The sequence below is a fragment of the Heterocephalus glaber genome, unplaced genomic scaffold (assembly GCF_053883595.1).
Source record: "Heterocephalus glaber isolate CG9 unplaced genomic scaffold, H.glaber_assembly_v1.0 deba00001564, whole genome shotgun sequence".
In the NCBI taxonomy this organism is placed as follows: Eukaryota; Metazoa; Chordata; class Mammalia; order Rodentia; family Bathyergidae; genus Heterocephalus; species Heterocephalus glaber.
The window spans coordinates 11,163,537-11,177,075 of NW_028258351.1; the positions used below are offsets into that span (position 1 = coordinate 11,163,537).

Sequence of the window (13,539 nt, forward strand, 5' to 3'; positions counted from 1 at the left end):
CGAACTTGGGACCTTGCGCTTGCGAGGCAGGCCCCGGAACCACTGAGCTAAATCCCCGGCCCAATGTAACTGTATTTTATACCTAAAATGTACCAATAAATTTAATGGAAAAATTTTTTTTTGTAAAGGTGTGATACGGGAAATTTTATTAGAAATATACATTGAAGCATGAACAGTCATAACTTGGTACTTGACTGCTTTGAAAGTTGTTGAATTTGGAACACAACATATTCTGACATGAACATTTTGCCCTGGTCCTTGTTTATTTGTTTGGTACTTCACACACAATTTAGAACTTGCTCATTTCCTTTGCCTTGTGCCTTTCTCCCATTTCTAGCCAAAATAATTTGTTTGCTATTTGTTCTTGGTATTCCTTGGGCCCCTCATAACCAATTAGTGATGAGTATCAAGATACCACTGTACAGGGCTGGGGATTTAGCTCAGTGGTTTTGCCGCCTGCTGCACAAGCACAAGGACCAAACAAACAAAACAACAAATACCGTTGTAAAAATAAAATATTATGATGGTTTACCAAAAGTTTACTTAAAAATACTCTTGGAGACATGGAGGCAGAAATTTTTTGGGACAAGAGGTGAAATAAAATTGGTAAAGTCCTTTTGTGTATGTTTAAAATTTTCTATAAAAATATTATGGGAAATCCTGACTCTTTCCACTCTACAATGTATGAAATAACTAGACACAGGAGAACACTCTTTTTTGAGGGATTGGAGTAGGTGCTGGGGGTGGAACCCAGGGCTTCCCACAGGCTAAGCATGTTCTCCACCATTGGTCTACACCTTCAACCAGTAGAAGAGAATATTTTGCTGTCACAATTTCTTGCTGGAACAGATCAGAATTGGAGGGGGATCTTTTGAGTGTTTGTAAGGAAGAAGGGTCTTGCCAGGAAAGAAAGGTAAGGTAAAAGGAAAACTAGTTTTGAGTGGTGGTGAAAAGCCAGTTTCAGCATGGAAGGAGTTGTTTTTGTTGTTGTCGTTGGTTTTTTTTTTTTTTTTTGGTACCCGGGATCAAACTCAGAACCTTACGCTTGCCAGACAGGCGTGGTACCAGTAAGCTAAATCCCCGCCCCTGGAAGGAGTTCTAATCGTGTCAAATATTGCAGATATCAAGAAGAGAAGGATTAAATGAGATCACTAGATATAGCAACCAAGGTCACTTTTTTTTTCCAAGGTCATTTTTGAGCTCCGCAAGATCAGTTGCAGTGGAGATGGGAAGATCCACAATTCTTCAAAGAATTTTGGCTGTTAGGCGGAAGAGAGATGAAGATGGTAACCCATTTCTTCTCCCCAAGGAAAAACTAGGGGGTGTTTTTGTGTGCTGAGGGGACATTACCAAAGGCCCTTGATTAACAATCTAGACAAAAAGAGGGCCAACTGACTCACAGAGCAAGGACCCTTATTCCAAGAGAGAGCATCGAAAACAAATATGTACATCCTATTGACAAAGCAGATAGCAGGTGTTTTAAAAAATAAGTTTACTGAAACTTCGAATCATTGCTCCAAAGCAAATTGTTTCTGCAAAGTAAATTTTTGTTCATAAAACTCACAAAACAGATTTATCTCAGTTATGTTGATTGAAGAGTCACGATTATTTATTTATTTTGGTACTGGGGATTGAATCCAAAGACGTTCTACCACTGCGATACATCCCTAGCCATTATTATTATTAATTTTGAAACAGAGTTTCATGAAGTTACCCAGGGGGCCCTCAAACTTGCCATCCTTCTGCCTCTTTCTCTTAAATCTCTGGGATTATAGGAGTGAACCACCCTGCCTAGCAAGACCCAAGACATTTTATGATTGAGCTTTAGGCTCATTTTAAGATTACCTGAGTAAGAACCACTAAAAGGATTTTCCCTTAAAACTATTTTTCACCTAAAAAAAGGGAAGTTCGGTATTTTTTTTTGTATTAGATCCTTGGAACTTTAGTTTGCTGCTTTTGTTCCAAAAACCTTTCATCATTCAACAAAACTTTCGAAGAAATTGTCTCTTTCCTACCATTACCAATATACAGGGCAGCTTAGATCTGTAATTTCCCAGATGTTCCAAAAATTACTATTAACTATTAGAATCTCACAAACCTAGTTTACCTTTGAATTCCACGGAGGATTAGAACTAAGGTATGCAGGAATGGGACCTTCTACATTTTAGGGCAAACTTTTACATTCGTAGGATTAGCAAGGGTCTGACGTCTTACAAGCGGGAAACGGAGGGAGTGCAGACAAACGCATCTTATTTCAGAAGCGAAATGAATGCACCTGACTTCTGGATAGCGTAGAAGCTCCGCGAGCTGAGAGAGGCGGGCTCTACAGTGTAAAGGATTTGGGCCATCCTGGCTGCTGCGCCCCAGGAAAGGATTTGCGCGCTCCTGTGAGGACGCGCGCGCACGTAGTCGTGTCTGGCGCAGGGTCGGGCCAGTCGGGCAGGAAGTCTCGCGAGATCGGATACTGGGATGACTGTCGGGAGGAGGGGAGTGGTGTTGGGGAAGGGGGGGAATCTGGGCAGCGGCTGGGCTCTGTGGCTTCAGGGCTCGGAGGGAGAGAGGGAGGGTGGCGAAGAGAGTGAGTCGGTGTCGTTGCCTGCGTGAGGAGAGAGGAGGGGTCCCGCTCGCCCTGCGCCCTTCGAGGGCCGACAGCGCTAAGCACCCTAGAACCTTTGAGGCCTCTCGGCCCCTGGGGACCCCGCCCCGCCGTCCGCCGGCCGGCCTGCGGCCTCTCTTCCCTTTGTGAGCGCCCCCTTCCCAGGGGTGGTGGTGGTGGTGGTGGTGGCGGAGGGCTGCGCGTGGTCCAGCCCGCCGAGGGGCCGCGGCGGGGGACCAAGAGGGCCTCGGCTGTGTGTGGACGGGAAGCGGCCGAGGCCCAGGCCGGTTCCCCCGAGTCGGCGGCGGCGGCGGCGGCTGCTCCCGGCACTTCCTCGCGCCATCTTAGCTGAGCCCGAGCTCTAAGGGCGCCTCCTCGACCCCGGTCGTCCCCACCCCCCCCTTGCCCCTTGTCGCAGAGCTTGGGCTGGGCGGCTCTTTGGGGCTGGGGGGGGGGGACCGTCTGTCGCCGGACCCCCTCCTCCTTGCTCCTCGCTCTCCAGCGTAACGGCCACCGGAGCGCTGCGGGGGGCTGCCTACTCCGCCCCAGACCTGTCGGCGAAAGGGTAAGGGCACCTCTGCTTTGGGAAAGGGAGACATGGAGGGAGGCGGGGAGATTCAGCCCACTCAGGCCTCTGTGTGAAAGGAGGGATGTGAGGGTGTGGTGGGGGAGGGAGACAAGGAGGGTCTGTGATTCTGTGGGTGGGGTGAAGAAGCTGGTGAGCTGGGTGCCCTTCTATTTTGAGGGGCGAGAGCAGTTACATTCCTTTTTCCTGAGGGTCACCGGAAGGGGTGGTGGAAGGGTATGTTTCAAGGAAGGTGTGGCTCCTGTCGAGTGCCTGGGTTGATGTGCACCCCTATTTAAAGCTCGAGGTCCTCTTTCGCGAGGTCCCTTTCGCTCTGGTCCCTCTACTCCTTTGTAGTGTCTTTGCACAATATTCTTGGGAAAGGAGACTACTTTGAGTAGGTAGCTGGGTAGATTCCATCCCCTCCCCCGCAGGAAGTCTGTACCCCTCTTCTGTAGGGGTGATGGAAGCGGTTCTCTCCCCCTACCCTTCCCCCTTCCTCAACCTCTAGTCTTCTACTGCAGTGCTGCAGAAGTCTAAGGCAGTTCCTTCATACAGAGACCCATGTATACACTGAAGGGAGGGAGAGCTGGAGAGGGAAGTGTAATGGCGTTCCCTTGGAAAGGTTACCCTTTTTCCTTTGATTTTAAATTGATAACAGTTCCGTTAATACTTTTCCCTTGATCTTCCATGGGAAGTGTATCTGGTCCTGTTGTTATTGTTGGGGGATATGGCCTCTCGAGGGGACCCTTCTCATGTTAGAACACTTGATCTCTTTCTTGCTCCCTCTTTTTGAGAGAAATGTCTGGATTGACATTTTTTCGAGCAGGTTGAATTTTCTTTAGAATTCAGGTAAAATAATTTGTATCCTCTCAATTTCTGTTTTTTTCCTTCTTTGTAATTCTTGGAGAAATTATTAAGATTATTACATACAGATAGGGTGTCTGGTGGACATTTGCCCTGGGCTGTGAATTTTTAAGTTTAATACTATTTTGAATAATATTGAAGTTGAAATTTTCTGAAAATGATTAGATTACAGTCCTTTTTGTAACAAATGCTGTTTCTTAAGGAAATGCAGGATAGTAAACTAATCTGCTTAATTATACTATGATGGATCTGTATTCTGTAGTCATATTTTTCACTTTTGCTTCATGTTATATGTACTTTTTAAAACTGATTTCCAGTAGTACTTGTTGGTTTTGTCCTTAGAGTTGAAATAAATAAAATTAACAAGCCAAAAAGTACTCTTCAAGTCTTAAAGCAGTCTTGATGTGCTGTTAGTACCTTTTTTTCAAGTGTTTAGATTTACTAGTGATTTAAAAATGTTCCATACGCGAGTATTAGAATTAAATAATTTTTTACAAAGTGATGGAAATACTAAAATATGTTATAGATGAGTTGTCTTATTTTACTAACAAGTTGTATGTGGTATTTAAGCTTTACTTAGTGAATTATTTTAAAATACCTCTGCATTTATGTTGTCATTTAATGTTAGATGTTGGTGTATTGTGTTTTGAAACCTGTTTGAATACAGGGATTGAATGATGTTAACAACAGTGGTAGACACGAATTTAGTTTCTGTGTCACCTTATTCAATGATAATTGATGTAGTTATATTTTTTTCTTGACAATACGGAATTCACTTTACCTTTATTTTCTTTTGATGTTTGTCTCAACTTAAACAGCACTATTCATTTAAATCTTTATTTCATGGCACAAAGCTGCACATTGTGATGTGTAGAGTTTTCTCCTGTATGGCAAATTATGCCATAAAGCCCAATTTTCTGTATTACGGTTTGTTGTTGATAATGAATTCATATATATTAGCATGTATAAAACCAAGCATACTGCTTGGGAAAGAGTAACTGCTTTTATCTTGGAAAGATACAGGAAGACAGGATTTATCAAATAAGGCTATACATTTTCAGAATGTATACAGGGTATAGGTTAACTGCTTGGTATATGTTACCATACCAGAACTAAGAGATCTCTCTCTCTCTCTCTCTCTCTCTCTCTCTCTCTCTCTCTCTCAGACAGGGGCTTGCTATGTAGTCCAGACTGGCCTTGAACTCACTGGGTAGTCCAGGCTGGGCTCAAACTCACAGTGATCCTCCTGCCTCAGCCTCCTGAGTGCTGGAATTACAGACATGCACCCGGCTGGTACTACTCTTTAGGATAACTAAAAAGAAACTTTGTTTTCCATAGCTAGTAGGAATTGCCTAAATGTGGTAAAAGTGTGTTCATGATCAATTTGATAAATTTATTATTAAGGAAAAACTGCCTAAGGGTTATTTCAGATGACCTCTTGATTCCACTGTCTGAAGAGAATACTGAGAGTGATTAGTCTGGGTTGATTACAGATGAGTATGGCACTTCTTATGTTTCTAAATAGTTCATGTACAAAATGACAGTGTATATCACTTCCTGTTCTTTCACAACTGTCTCTTTCTCTGGATTCTCTTTTAATGACTTAATTTTTGGCATTCTGATAACTGATTTGTTAATTTTGTTATAACTCATGTTTTATACATGGAAGAATTTGTAAGAATCAACTTGTTTGGAGGCCTTTAATAGTCTAAGATTATCATAATAGTAACAAAACACTGCTTCCAAACTAAAGGATATTAAACTTAAACAGAGTTTAAAATTAAATTTAAACTCAAGAGTTTTGTTTTTTCTGTGCTGGAGATGAGACCCAGGGCTGCAAGGAAAACATTCTCCCACTGAGCTACATCCCCAGGCCTCTGAGAGACTTAAAGAGGCAGCAGTGTACAGATCCAAAACAGGAGTGACTCAAAATAGAAAAACTAAATAGAAAATGACTATTGTATTTTCTATAGTATGGCTTTTAAAAAAAACTGGACATGGCAACCAATTGAATGTGTTAATATAAAATGAGCTTTCTATCAAGATGTGTACATGATATTTGCTCCCTTGGTAGGATGTCATTCCACCAATAAGAAAAATGGGTTAGTTATAGGATACCAGAAAGACTGGATATAAATAATTTAGTAATTTGCTCGTTCTTAATAGACATGAATACTTAGTCCAGAAGTTATCTAAGGGCCAACTGTTGAAATTAGAGTTAAGATTAATCTGTTCTTCCATTACCTGGAAATAAGTTCTCTTTTGTATATTAAAACCAATTAATTTGTACCTCTTTTTGGTTATCAGTAATGTCTTACTTTTGTGTGTGTGTGTATGGTACTTGGGATCAAACGTGGAGCATTTTACTGCTGATTTTTATTTCCAGATCTTTTGAAACAGGGTCTCCCTAAGTTGTTCAGGTTGGCCTGGAATTTGCAGCCTCAGAGTAGCTGGGATTGCAAGTGTGCACCACTGTGCCTGGCTATTACTTAAAACAATTAATTGCATTTTTACGAATTTAACCTTTCAGAAATTCAAATTTTTGGGGGGGTACCTATTGGTTAAGGGCTGCTTTTCAGTTTAGGATCATATATGTATGAAACTCTCCATAAAAAGTGTGCTTTCTGCGGGCAAGCCTTATGTAAAATTGACACTGTCCCATTAAACAGAGTGCCAACTATTTTTCTGAACTTATTCATGGAGGGCTTAAACACTGAGGCAGGAGAATTGCAAAAATGAGCCTAACCTGGACGATTTAGCAACTTAGCCAGATCCTGTCTCAATTTAAAAGAGAAACAGGGCTGGAGATGTAGTTCAGTGCAAAGGCTCTGGGTTCAATCCTTAGTACAGGGCAGGGGGTGGGTAATTGGGTGGTGGTGTAGAGGAAGTAGGAGGCAGAGGGCTCAGAGGTGAGAAGATAAAACCTGTAGTTTCATTCCATTATATTCCATTGTTGGGTTAAAGTATTTGAAGTTTTATTATGAAAATTAATATTTAAAGAAGTCTCATTAAAGAGATTCATTAGAGAAGTCTCATGTCTTCTAAAACTATGAATTAAAACATTGTATGGAGGGATTAAAAGTATTTTCAATTAAGATGTTGTCATCATGCAGTAAAGATTCTTTCTTTCTTTTTTTTTTTGTGGTACTAGGGATCGAACTTAAGATCTTGCGCTTGCAAGGCAGGCACGGCACCACTGAGCTAGGTCCCTAGCCAAGATTATTTCTGTTTCTCTATTAGTCCCTTCCATTTGTGCCAGAAGTGGACTTTTTTGTTCTGAAATACAGTTGAAGGCTGTACCTTCTTTCTTTTTGGTTGTGTAATTTAGGCTGGCTTTGAACTCACTATGTAGCCCAGGTGGGCCTTGAACTCTCCTCAATCCTCCTGCCTCAGCCTTCTGAGTGCTGAAATTACAGGCATATACCACCACACCTGGCAAGGCTGTACCTTCTACTTAGTAAAAAAAGTTAAGTGGTCTATGAAAAGTGGAAGAGTACTCAAAATGTTACTAAGTACCTTGTACAGTATATATTCCACAGTCTGGTAAAAATGCTAATGAAGCAGGATCACTTGAGGCCAACCTTGTCTCAACAAAACAAAACAATGTAACTAGATTTAACTGCCCTAATTTACCTTAAAGCTAAAAGGGGGCCAGGTTTTTCCTCTTGATAAATTATTTGATCAAATAATCTTATGTAAGTTAGGATGTAGGTGAATAACCATAACATTTTGAAAGACATGCAAAGTTTAGTTTCTGAGAAAAAAGGTCAAATAATAAAAATGGAACAAAACTTTCTGGCACTTAGTATTATCTGTATTAGCTGTGTTACTTTAACTTTTTTTCTATAGATAATATGAGAATAGTATCTTTACTGAGTTGTTAAAGTAGGGTAATCTTTTAAACAAAATCCTTAGTATTCTCCAGTTCTGAGACCTAGGAAAGGTAAATAGGCCCAATATGATTACCAAATAGACTAGAGACTGGAATCAGTAAAGATTGAAAGTAGAGTTCTTCAAAGTACCTGACATATTGCCTGATAGATAGTAAGCATTTAAAAACTTGCTAGTTGTCATGTGCTAGCTGCTTAATAAATGTTTATGAATGAATATAGGAAGTCTAATATTTAAGAATGATGCAAGCTGTGGTCCTACATGCCTGTAATCCCAGCACTCAGAGAGGCTGAGACAGGGAGATCATGAGTTTGAGTCCAGCCTAGGCTACATAGCAAGCTCTTGTCTCAAGAAAAAAAAACCAAACAAACCCCAAAAACAAGAATGACATGTAGGAGCTGGGTGTGTGGCTAAATGGGAGAGGGCTGCTTGCCTACCATGTGAGGCCTTGGGTTTGGTAGTTTGATTCCTAGCACCACACACACACACACACACACACACACACACACACACACACACAGAGAGAGAGAGAGAGAGAGAGAGAGAGAGAGAGAGAGAGAGAGAAACAGAGTCATATCTCCCAGTACTTGGGATTGAACCCATGGGGCAATCTAGAGTTACATGTTACATCCCCAGGCCCTTCTTATTTAGAGACAAGGTCTCATTAAATAATTGTCCATGTGGCCTGCAATTTGCAGTCCTCCTGCTTCGGCCTCTTGTGGTAGGGATTACAGATCTTCACAATCACATCTGATTTACAGTCTATAATTTGAGTTGAAGTTGATTTATACTTTTTGGAACCTGACATTTGCAACTCTGGGGATTGAACTCAGTGCCTGGCACATGCTAGTCATTATCTAACTGAGCTACATCCCTAGTCCAGAGTCTGACATATTTTTAAAGAAATGGTTAGAATATCAGGATATCTTAATTTTTGTACTTACAATGAATTACTATGTATTAATACTAAATGTCAGTTACGTTGTTGTTTGAGGGGTGCTGGATGTACTTTGCCACCACTGAGCTATACTCCCAATTCCTGAGTTTTTTTCTCCTTTGGTACTTCATTTATTGAGGAAAAAGTTTGGTATCACCTTTCTGCCTCCAGAACGTTTTTTTTTTATCATCTCTGGCTTTGAAGACTTCCAGAATACTCTTTTTTTTTAAAAAAAGCCTTTTTATTTAAATGATCTTTGTAGGTCTGTCTTCACTTTGAGAGTGCTTTATATTCCAAAAATATTCATTCAGAAAACTGATTATTATGTGCATTAAGACACTGTCCCTGCCCTGGTACTTTTCTTAGGATCAGTATTCAGAGGAAAGTAAGGCTTTTCCTGGGACTGTCAGTTTCTCTAAGCCTCTGCTTTCTAGGTTGTGACCCACTAATGGTTTACGAATTAATTTAGTCAATTACAATAACAATTTAAAAAATGATGGGCAGTGTAGAGGGTGGTATGTAAATAATGGTAAGCATTATTATGGGAAACTTGTTTGCCATAGTTTTTGGTGTTCTGGGTACCAAAGTTAACTTTACTTTGAAATTTCATTTTTTTCTCATCCCTTTTTCCTTTTTTTTCCTCCCTGTGTTGGATATCTAACCTAGAGTTTCATGCACACTAGGCAAATGCACTACCACTATGTTATACCCCCAACCCCTTTTTACTTCTAATCTATTATCTCTGAAGTATGCTTGTATTTTTTTTTCCTTTTTTTCTTTCAAGAACTCTACTTTCAGTCTTTACTGATTCCAGTCTCTAGTCTATTTGGTAATCATATTGGGCCTATTTACCTTTCCTAGGTCTCATAATTGGAGAATACTAAGGATTTTGTTTAAAAGATTCTGACAGAATACCAATATTTTGGGTTTTTTTTTTTTGGTACCGGGGGATCGAACTCGGGTCCTTGCGCTTGCGCAGCAGGTGGTGAAACCACTGAGCTAAATCTCCGGCTCGGGATACCAATATTTTAAAAAAATTTTTATTTTATTGGTACATTTTAGGTATACAATATAAGACATTCATCATTGGAAATTTTCACCTTTACATAATCTCTCTTGGTTCTTATTTGTCCCCATTCCCCTGCCCTCCCTTCAACCCCTTCATCCCTCCCTATTTACAAAGACTTTGTTTTCATTTTTTCATTTTCTCATTAATTCCATTCCCTTCTTAAATTTCCCCTACCCCTCCCACTTCCCCTTCCCCTTTGCCCCTTTTCTTCCCATTTCACATTATTTATTATACCTTTTAGTCCTTATTAACACTTTCAGTTTCTCACGCTAGAGAAACTGTTCAGTATCTACACATGTGTGTCCTGCTTATTTCACTTAAGAGTATCTCCTCAATGTGCATCCATTTAGCTATAAATGTCTCTAATTTCTCATTTTTTATGGCTGAGTAGTACTCCATTTTATGAAAAAACCACATTTTCTTTATCCAGTCTCCAGTTGATGGGCATTTGGGCTGTTTCCAGGTTTTAGCTATTACAAACTGTGCTGCTGTGAATGAACATGGGTACACATATATCACTGTGGTATGATTCTTTTAATTCTTTGGAAAAGATACCCAGCAGGGGAATAGCTGGGTCAAATGGGACTTCCAGTCCTAGTTTTTTCAGGTATCTCCATACTGATTTCCACAGTGGTCAGGATGCCAATATTTGTGAGAATGTTGGTAATTTCTGAGGTTTTTATATTAGGAAACATGTGCCATACCTTATGTGTGAGTTCAGTTTCTCATGAATTGCAGAATAGTCTCCCGGGCTCAAGTGATCCACCTGCCTCTGCCTCTCAATTAGGTGGGACTGTAAGTGGGATAAATCACTAAGTTTCCCAAGCCAGGCTCCCAACTTGTGATCTTTTTGCCTCAACTTTCCGGAGTGCTGGGATACTAGAGATGCACCACCACACCTGGCTAAGGAACTTTTTATTTGGAGCATATTAAACTATCTTTTATTTTTATTTTGGGGAATAGATTTAATTTAAAAATTAATTATAATATGTGGTTTCTTAAAATTTATTATGTGACTAATATACTAAATAACCTTAACCATAACCCAGAGTTCTGGGATTACAGGTATATACTACCGTGCCTGCCTTGGTTCATGGTAGTATTTTTGAGTTTCTAGTTTGTATTTTGATTGATTTTTACAAGCTTATTCCTATTGAGATTGAGAAGATAGTTTCAGAAAAAGTTGATAAATGACATTACTAAACAAACTCCAGGTTTTTTCTTTTTTAGACGTAAGAATTTAGTGTCACTGAAGATTGGAAAAAGCTTTGTGTCTCTGCCAAAAGCATCCATTACAGTCAGTTTACTGACTGTCAAAAGTAAAATTCCTTACTAGCCTATAATTGTACTTAGTAATGAAACTTTATTCCTCATTGTTGCACAGAAACTCTATATTATGATGTTTAATATATAGTGTTTAATCCCATGCTGTGTAAATAGTAGATGATGATTGTGATGCTTTATAGAGACCATCACATGATATGAGTAGTTACTGCAATTGGCTTTCATTTTTTAGAATATAAGAGTTCTGAGTCCCAGAAGGGACAATGTAATGTGCTCCATTTCAGATTCTTTACTTTGACATGTAGTTGTTAGTAGTAATAATTTTTCCATTCTCTAGAAAAGAGCAAATAATTTGAAAATGGGGGTAATTAAAAGGTCTTTTGCCTGGCATGGTAGTACATCCCTGTAATTCCAGCTACTCAGAGGATGAGGCAGGAGGAACTCAAGTTAAAGGCCAGCCTGGCCAGTTTAGCAAGCACCTGTATCAAAATAAGTGGGTTTGAGGTGTAGCTCATTGGTAGAGCACGTACCCGGCATGTGCAAGGCTTGGGTTAAATCTCAAGCGCAAAACAAAAGCAAAAAAAGCTTTTAAACATCAGTTTAGTAGTGACGTAGTAGTTTTGTGTTTTATATATGAATGCTTATATATTGTCACAAAACTTTAATCAAAAGTAAAAGGATTCCCCCAGCCTCCTCTCTGTCATCTAGGCCAAGTTTGCTACTAGTAAAGTGGAAAATATCAGGGAAAAAAAAGTAGCTGGGTGGGATGGTGTACACCTCTGTAATTCCAGCTCCTTGGGAGGATGAGGCAGTATTGCAAGTTCAAGACTAGCCTTGGTGATTTAGTGAGATCTATATCTAAAAAAATAAAAAAGCCTGGGAAAGTAAGTGATGGAGTTCTTGCCTAGTGTTTTTGAGATCCTAGGTTCAATCCCTAGTTTTGATGGTGGGATGGTAAGAAGACTATAAGAAGGAAAATATGTGAAAATACTTTTATTTAGAAGTACCCTTTAGGGGCCGGAGATTTAGCTCAGTGGCGCCGAGCCTGCCTCACAAACGCAAGGTCTGGAATTTGATTCCCGGTACCGCAAAAAACCAAACAAACCCTTTAGTAGAGAAACTTGATTGCCAGGAATAGGAAGTAGAGAATTTGGATATTTCCTTGTTAACATGAATTTTTTGATTGAACTGATTATACATACAAATGTATAATAAAATGGTTGGCCATAGCCTTTGTGTTCTAAGTGTAGCATAGTTTTAGACACAGATGAGTTTGTTTTTGTAATATATATTAGGTAGTTAGAAAGGTTCTAAGTTTCACAGAGGCTTATTGCTGTGGTAAAAGATGTTATACCAAACCGTTGAATGATGGATTATTGCCAAATGAAATTTTTCTTTTTTTGGTTAAAATACAGACAAGGTAGGTATTGTTTATTATTTAATAATGAGTTAGATAATAAGGGTAGTGGTTTTCCTTTTTTTTATTTAGCAGTTTTAATATTGAAATTAGGTTGGATTTTTTTTGCCAATAAGCAGGGGCAAATATGATTTGTGGAATTATTTTTACCATCATGAATAGACTTAGTTTGGAAGTTATATGCTTTGGGAACTTTAGGAATCAGATACTGTCATTTTTGCTTATCAGATTTAGAATGCAGATTTTTAAGTACAAATGTATTCACCTGAAGTTGGAGAATTAGTCTCAATATTTTATTACCACATCTGTTCTAAACAGGTACATTTATCAAGGCATCTGGTTAATTTAAGAGCCTTGCAAACACAGATTTTCATTTGGCCTTTTAGATAATGGGATGGAATATATCAGGATACAAATGATGTAGTAGATACAGTAAGCAAACATTTAAAATGTTTTGTGAGTATTGTTGAGGTGGAAAATCTAGCCATTAACAATAAAATGGTTTTATTGCTGAGATATGAAATATCTTTTAAAACACACGAAATTAACTATGATGTTCAACATTTTTTTTTTTTTTTGGTACCAGGGATCAAACTCGGGACCTTTTGCTTCCAAGGCAGGTGCCAGAACCACTGAGCTAAATCCCCAGCCCATAACTATGATGTAAAATCTTGCTGGACCTAGTGGCTGCATGCTGTAATCTCAGTAGTTGGGAGACTGAGGCAGGAGGATCACTGTGAGTCTGAGGCTAGCCTGGGCTGGATAGTGAGTTGAAGACCATCCAAAACTACACAGTAAGACCTTGTCTCAAAGAGAAGTAATTTTTTTTTCCAGTATTGGAAGTTGAACCCAGGGCTTACACACTGAGCTTCCAGCTCTTAAAAATATTTACTTATTTATTTATATTACGGCA

General features: G+C 39.5%; 1 protein-coding gene across 1 annotated transcript in view; it reads left to right on the forward strand.

Annotated features, from left to right (window-relative positions):
- Nucleotides 1–2,497: 2,497 nt before the first annotated feature.
- The window catches only part of Taok1 (TAO kinase 1), a 121,540-nt gene continuing 110,498 nt past the window's right edge, over nucleotides 2,498–13,539 (forward strand). Inside the window, exon 1 of the mRNA XM_087191948.1 lies at nucleotides 2,498–3,161. The gene's annotated coding sequence lies outside the window, so the exon portion shown is untranslated. The remainder of the gene's footprint in view (nucleotides 3,162–13,539) is intronic.